Consider the following 8,858-nt stretch of genomic DNA (forward strand, 5'->3'; position numbering starts at 1 on the left):
TGTATTACAAAGATAGATTAGAATATAATCTCTTATAATACTATATCCATATATTGTAAGCACGACCGGCGGAATAGTTTCAGTTTGGGTAGGGAATTAATTATATTCCCCCCTCCCCCATAAAATTTCATCAACAATTTTTTCAGCATAATATTTTGAAAAATTGTTTTGCAGGTTCTGACGAAGTTACAAGTAGTAACAATGAAAAAATACAATCATCGATAGAAATTAGTTATAAAGCAAATTTTTATTTATAGAAAAGTTCAAATACATTTTTTCGGTTCGGATTTTTTACAATAAACTCGTCCTTTGTTTCCGAAATATACTTCGGAAAGTTTATTATGATGAGAGCAAGAAGAATTTTTTGCATGGGGAATTCCCTACCCGCCTGAGTTTTAGGTGGGGACTACCTAACTACCTAAAACTCGCTTCCTCCGACCCTGATTGTGATATTCGACACAATCCTCGATATACACAAGCCTGTTAATATGACCTTTATAAAAAATCGCAACTCAAAGGGCCTTTGAACCCAGTCCGAAAATTTATATGTAGTGAAATAAATTATGTACAATTTCTCCGCATGGGCATAACGAAAATAGCTATTCTTTTCTTCCAAAATGGCCATTGTGGCCAAAACTCTGATAGTTTATTTTATCCCTTTAGATAGGTAATGATGATGTTTTTTCTATTTTCATTCAGATCGCGCACGAGCTAAAAGAGGCTTGCAATGATAAATTAAAAGGGCAGATCCGTAAAGTCTGGCAAAAGAACCGGGCAACTTTTCGTACAGGAGTCCACGAAAGGAATGAAGGGACCAAGGACGAAGAGTTAGCGGGTATTCGCGAAGAAACCCGAGTTCTAAAAGATGCGGAAAAGGGGGTTACGAACTCCGAAGAGCTGCAATTTCTTCCACCTTTGCAGGTCATTGAAATGGAAGCAGACGGTAATTGCCTGTTTCGTAGCTTATCCTACGCTTATTTTGGTACACAGGAGTATTATTCAAAAATAAGGGGGGAAGTGGTAAGCTACGTTGCAGACAATTGGGAAACATTTGTTCACCAACTCGATGCCACGTCCGTTGAAATTATGTATCAGGATGCCGAACATTATAGAGAAGTAATGGGAAAGGATAAAGAATTTGGCACGGACTTTGAAATCGCGATTTTTTCCATTCTTTATGCAGTGAGAGTTTCTGTATACACTGTAGACAAAATGAATTCTTATAAATTGTATGGGGAGATTGTTCCTCCTGAAAAAAACGGCAAGATCGATCAATTTTTGATGATTTTATTCACCGGAATTAAGCGAAGGGGCCATTTTGATGTATTAAAATTCCAAGATAAACAGATTGCTTTTAAAACAACATGGGCAGAGCACGAAAAGAAAGCATTTGAAAAAGTTCCAGTCGACGTGGAAATCGACCACTTCCAATTTAGTGAAGAGGAACAAATTAGCGATTATAAGATTCGGAAAGGAAGAAATCGTTCTAAAGAGGTAGAAAAGGAAGGGATCAAATTGTCTGCTTGGACTCTTCAAAATATTGTACAGCCAGATGACAGCAACGAAATAGACGAGTACAATTTAAATGAAGACGATCATGCAGACATTAGGTCGGACGTGCAAGAGGAACACATAGTTGCTTCTCATTTCCAGGATTTCTCAAAAAGAAAAGAAAAAGAAGTAAAAGCAAAAAAACCTAAAATGGAGAAATTGGGTGTACATATTTCGACCGAGAAAGTTCCTGCATCAATGTGGAAAAACACAAGAACCGACTGCTATGATGCAAGTGTTATTCGAGCATTGATAAAAAAAATATTATGCGAAATTGTTGAATGCCCATGTACCTTACAGTTTTATTCCATACGATTGAACGTCAAGGCATCCAACACCATAGTGCTGTATGCACTATGTGCAAGAAAAGATTTGCATAAGCAGTACTTCAAATTTGTAATTGACAATTTAAATGAACCTATTACAGTCTTAACTACGACTAGTGATTCGAACTTACTCGCTAGACACGACGAAAGCGAGCACGTTAAATATCAACAAATTCGTGGTAAATCGCGAGATGAGCTGAAAGAAAATTTAAAAAATCGTTCTGCGAGAGATTTTCAGCTAGAAACAGTTCAAAATTTAGACGAAGAAATGTGGCATAATGGGCATCCTCAGAACCTAATGAGATTAAATACTCTGCACAAAGTCAAATCTGAATCCAACAATGAAAACAGATTAACATTGCATAGTAAGGACCTGCAAGATCTGCATCAATTGTGGGTTGAAGAACAGAAGCTGGAGGATCCCTACCTTAGACATGTGGCTTTATCCCCAAGAGCAACAATGTTTAGTGAACAACAATTTCAACTTATACTCTCGGATAATGCTAATGGGACAATAAAAAAAGTAAGAATAGTTCACATGGATTCCACTAGCTCAATTATGAGAAAACCGGCAATTAAGTGCGGAGAAATGCACTATTACGCCTTGGTTTGCCGGCTGTTCGAATCAGTATTGCCCATAGCTGAACTGATAACCTGTCAACTGGACACCGAGTCGATTAGCATTTTTCTTTTAAGGTACAAAAATTTCGTGATTAAAACCACGGGTATTTGGCCATTTTTTGATGCAATTGTTTTAGATTGGTCTTGGGCATCAATGCATGCCGTGCTGTTTGCGTGGAATGAAATGTCCGTAACGATTTATTTGCAAGTGGTGTACGATTGCCTTGTAAATAATAAAATACCTGCAGATTTCACGTACTTGTTGTCCTGCATTGCACATGTGATGCACAGAATAGCAAACAACATAAAGAAAAAGCATCCAAACTGCATAAAAAATAAAAACTTTCTGTTGCACACAACAAGTCTCATTTTGTTATGCAGAGACATGACGGAACTAGACTTCTTATTTGAAGACTTTGTGCGCATTTTGCTGACGAAAGAGAAAGAGAAAGCAGAACGTGCATTACTGGTTCTCACAGGATCCATGACAGCAGAAAAAATAGAAGAGATCCATGGTATAACTGAAGAAGTTGAAATGATTGAGGAAGCAATGACTGAATTGCAGATCGAGCAAGAGTACGATTTGTTGTATCAGAATAACAAAACCGTGTACGCTAAGTCACCATTCTACAAACGGTATTACACAAAACATATAAGTATTGAGAATGAGTTAAACAAAGAGGAGGCTTTAATTGAGGAAGCAAGCAATCAATTATACTCCCCAGACTTCGCAGAATACTTTACAATGGAGTTTATGACCTACATCCCTATGTGTGGATCAGTCATGCTAAACTTTGTTGATAAAGACATCTCGCGCGTGAGCAATGCCTATTCGGAAGCTCACAACAAAGTTGTAAAGGTTGAAGTTCTGAACAATCAAAAAAAGAATTCCATTGGGCAAACCGTGCGAAAATTAAAGGAGTACGTCAATTCTTTGACAGCCGAAGGTGGTCTTGGAATAAGTGCTCACACAAAATCCAAAGTGCATGGGCCGCCGAAACTGCACTATCCCGACACTGCTTCAGATCCATTTATTAAAGACATCTGGAGACGAGGTACTTTAGGAAAGAGAAAAAGGAGAAGCCACTTCGAAGGGGAAGCAATTAAGAAAATAGTGGAAAAAGTTATGGAATCTAAGACCAAAAAAGAACCATTGGTGGATGAAGAAATCCAGGAACCACGAGCACCGAAAGTTCCAAAAGTTCGCAAAGTCATAAAGAGGAAAAAAACAATGCTGCGAAAAGAAGAAACGGAAAACAAATATGAAATCGAAGAAGAATGCATATTTCTCTTAAACGAAATTCGGGAAATAAATCCTCGGAAATCGGAATTCAGCACCAGTAAGAGAAAAGGGACCAGCGATAGCAATCAAGAGTTAAGAAAGAAAAAGAGAAAAAAAGGCGTTTCAGATAAAAAGGCACAGTTTCAAATAATAGAAAATAGAATCTCCTCAGAAGACAAAGAGGAATATTGTAGTCCTGAAAGAGTGTGTGATAATATTGACGATGTTCGTTATTTGCCAAACGGAATGATAAATAACGCAAAGTACTACGCAGGCTCCAAATCGAGTTATCTCAAAGTGGGGAGATATAAGACTGACGTTGGTTCATTATCAAGGACAAATGAGTTTGTAATATCTTGTAATCAATTTAGTTCCCTCTATAACAAAAAGGGGTTCGTCAATGGCCAGATAATCGACGCATATGTAGTTAGTCACATGAAAAATTGGGACTCTAGAGTAAAGTATTTTTCAACTGATGATTCACATGCGGCAATAGGTGATTACTCAAATACGAGAAGAAAAACTATTATTTCTGTATATTCTACTAATTCTGATCTAGGGGATATAATTTTAATGCCGTACACTTACAATTATCATTGGCGAATACTAATGATAGATATTAAGAATAGATCAATGACTTTACTCGATCCATTTAAACAAGTAACTGACAGTGAGCGAGTTTGTAATGAATTTGAAAACTTCATTAGAGCATGTAAAGATACCACGTCATTCGGAAAACTAAAAAAAATCGAATGGATAAGAAAAGTGTATGAGGGAAGTCGACCGTACCAAGCAGAGAACGATGGATGGAATTGTGGCATTTACATCATGCACTATATGCATTGCATCGGCACCAATCAAACACTGGACACATCGTTCGATCCCACAGTATACAGAAGGAGAATAGCAAAAGAATTACTGAGGGATGCAGAAGATAATTTCCAGAAATGCCTGTACTGTTTACGAGATTGTACAGACGAAAATGTCGCAGTTTGTTTCTTCTGCAGTGGAAAAGTTCACGATGCTTGCACTGCTACAGGGGAAATAGTCAGCGATGACGAATTGCAGATGAAATTCACCCGTCCTAAAAAACCAGACTATGGACAGCAATATTCATGTAAGTTATGTAGACGAGAGTTGAAAATGTAAAAACACAAGCGAAAAAGTTATACTCAAAGGGAAAAATCTGTATAATTTTGATCACTATGTATAATTTTCCCGCCTGGGATTTAACATTTTCAAATCTCGTCTCGATATGGCATACAGGAAAAAAATGTATAGTTTTTGATTCTTTTATACAAAATAATGTATAAAAGAAATACAAATTGTACATATTTTTGCACAACAATCATTTAAATTAAGTTCAAAGTCAAATCTATCTCTTTTGGAACTTTCAGTACAGGCATTTCTGTAAATTATCTTCTAAATCCCTCAGTGATAATATGCTTGAAGAAAGTCTTCAAATTCGTTGTGAACTTTTTTATACAATCAGTTACTAGTTTACATAGATCGATTAAAGTTATTGATGTATTCTTAATATCAAACGGAAAAACCTAGTAAGACCCATTTTCCATAAAGCTTACTTTCCCATGCAAATATGCCAAAAAATAATCACCAAGGCCAAAAAAGGTATCAAATTGCCAACAAGATATGCAAACTCCTTTCTCCTTGATAATACACCTACAGTTTGATATCTTCCCATCTGCGTAAGATTTTGTGTTATTTTGCTTTCCGTGTTTGGCAAATAGGGCAGTCATAAATGTAAGACTCTATTTTAAGGTAGTATTCCTCTTCGTCTGGTGAAGGAATTCTATTCTCTGTCAGTTGATATTTTACCTTTTTCTGGTCAGCTTTCTTAATTCCTGATTACTATCACTAATTCTTTTTCCATTATTTGAACTGAACTACAATTTATGAGGGTTTAAAGCCTGGTTTTGTTCTTATTGATGCTGTCTTTGATTTCAATTTTGTCTTCCTCTTCTTTCAATCGAAACATTGTTTTTACCCATTTGGTTACTTTGCAAACTTCTGGAGTTTTCTGTTCTCCTATTGATGCCTCGATTTTTTCGTCCTTTGATTGTTCTCTTTCCTCTCTTCTATTCGATCCCTTTCTCTACGATTTTCTTTCCTTCCCTTCAAAGAGTCTATCACTTTACCTTTTTCCTTATTTCTTCCTCGTCTTCAGCTACTTTAATTATAGAAACTCTGCTGTTAAAGAACTGAAGACACACCTTTCTTTTTCGGCAGGTCTGTCGTTCTCAATACTTACATATTTCGTGTAATACTAATTTCATAACGGTCACTTAGTTTATACGGTTTGAGACTTCTTGTTTAATTCTTCTGGTGCCATTGTGCCAAAGAATAAGTAAGCATGTTCTACTTTTAATTTCTCCATCGTACGAAAAATGCGCATAAAGTCTTCCAACAAGAAATCTACGTTTATTATATCTCTGCATAACAAACTGAGATTGTATGTATCACACGAGGAATGTGCAGTAATAAACTATAACAATTACATAGATAAATAAACAAATACCTGTGATTTTTATTACGAAATTCTTGCATTTAAAAAATACTTGGATACTCTATTTCCAGTTGGAAAATTATGATTGCAGCTATGGGAAATACTGATTTACAAAGTCGAGAAAAAATGACATTATAGTGCAATACACCGCACTGAAATAGTTGCTGATTTTAGGTCCTTACTGTGCAATGGTAATCTCGTTTTACTGTTGATTGCTGAAAATCTCTCGAAAAAGAATGCCTTCAAATTTCTTTTAAGTAATCTTGCGAGGCGTATTTAAAATTGTTATTGGTCCATTTACGTCAATTACAAATCTTAAGTTTTTTGCGTGCATATCTTGCCTTAAATTAATTCCATAAAGCCTATGGTGTTTGATGATTTTTTATTGAATCGCAGGAAGGAAAATTGTAAGGTACAAACAAATTAAAAAACTTGAAACCCAATTTCTTCCTTTTAGTGGTTCGGCTTTTTCTTTTCCGGATGTACAAAAGCAATATTACACATTTATATTACGCATTGTATACAGAGTAAAAATGCTTCAATTTGAGTTCGACTTAAGTTCGTCTCCAAGACATATCTACCTGGCTCGGTCTCAAAACTGTGTCGGCACATAGGCCTTCATCTTACTTTAATGGTGGCGACATGTAAGACGGCGTTTACTTGTTTCAAGACGAGCCTTGTCTTGCCTGAAATGGTCGGCTAAACTTGCCTCAAGACGAACCTTTTTCGAATCAGAAATGAGTTTAAAACCGATGAATGAAAGTTTTGTAATTATTAAATTAGTTATTTTTAATTGAAACATTCAAAATCTGTGGCTCTGATGGAGTAAAACCCTTAAAAATGTTCTTCAAAAACATTAAAATTGTAAGTTTCTACAAGGATCTCCTTGTAGATCTCAAAACTGAGATATAATCAAGTCGAACTTTTCGACTTTAACATGTTCTGATGGGGGCAATTCAAGTCGCACTCAAGTCGAAGTATTTTTACTCGGAATGCTGTAATTCTATATAATATTAAGTTTAAGTTTAAGTATTCTAATTCTTATATCAGTTCCCGTAAGAAATTGATCTTGCGGCATCAATGATACTCAGTGTACGGCGCTTTAGATCAAACTATATGACAATTTTTAAAAATAATTTAGGTGGAAAATAAAGTCTCCTAAAAACAACAACATATAATGATTTTAAAAATGTCCTTATCGATTATACTCACTGAAAGAAGTGAATTTCTGATACAGTTATATTGCGGGTTAGGTCTGCAATCTGTATGGCTGGAATAGACGTATCGATGGCTGATCTTACACGCTATATGATTGTACCAGCAATGCGTTTAAAAAATAATGTTTAGTCTGTCACTATATGAAACTGACCTTACAAAAATAAATTTTACTAATTATTGTGCTGCACTGTATATAGAACCATATAAAAAATGTTTAGAATACTTTAGGTTGAAAATAGTCTTCAGATGCATGTACCGTATGATGATTTAGAAAATGCTTTCCTTAATATTACGCTTTTAAGAACTCTCAATTAACTAAACACTAGATAAAAAATCGGCGAATATAGTTATATCGAGTGTGAAGCATGCAGCAATTTTGCAGTGTTTATAAAAGAAGTGTATCTCCATCATATATATTTTAAAACTAATGTACAGTTTATTATTCGAATCATTAGTTTAATTCACGCATATTACGTCTATAGGAAATAGAGTTGATTACACTACGAATTGAGCTGGTAAATTAAAAATCCCACAGAACTAATTAATGTTTACTAATCCCTTCCACGTGTGACAATGCCAAAATAATCTTACAGAAGTAATTATACTAAATGTACTGCCTTCTAAATGGAACAATATGTAAAATTTTCGTCAATATTTTACATCGACAATAAAGTGTCAGAGTGAATGCACCGTATAATAATCCAGAAAACTTCTCTAATGATAGGATTTTAGGAATTTTGAATGTAATAAAACGTTAATAAAATATAGGCAAATACAGTACAATTTATTATTCGAGTCACTAGTTTATTTCAGGGCAGATATGCCTTAATATAATTATTGTATGTATAATTTACGAATTTTTAAAGTAACGTAGTTTAAAATGAGAAATTGCGATTTAGATAAATGTTTTGTATTAATACTGCCATCCAATTCACACTACATGGAAAACTATATTCAATAAGTTAGGTAGGCAATAAAGACTACTAATGAAAAATAAAAGGTAATTTCACTAACTTTATGGTATAAACTTTATTTACCCGTATCTCCATGCCATATTAGTATAGAAATAAATTATTATTCGAAGGCAGGTATAACTCAGACAGGTATGTCCTTAAACATAAGATGGAACCATTCTACAGCATAAAGTTATATGTCTGGATTTTAGGGAATTTTTGGAATAATTTTTCGATTTTTCAATATTTTGGGGGTTGAAAACGAGGGTGTTCCGGATGAGATAGGGGAATGAAACTTTTTTTAGTGTCTTTCGATATCAGATGGAACCATTCTACAGCATAAAATTTTAGGTCTGGATTTTAGGGAATTTTTTTTCGATTTT

The sequence above is a fragment of the Belonocnema kinseyi genome, chromosome 4 (assembly GCF_010883055.1).
Source record: "Belonocnema kinseyi isolate 2016_QV_RU_SX_M_011 chromosome 4, B_treatae_v1, whole genome shotgun sequence".
Classification (NCBI taxonomy): Eukaryota; Metazoa; Arthropoda; class Insecta; order Hymenoptera; family Cynipidae; genus Belonocnema; species Belonocnema kinseyi.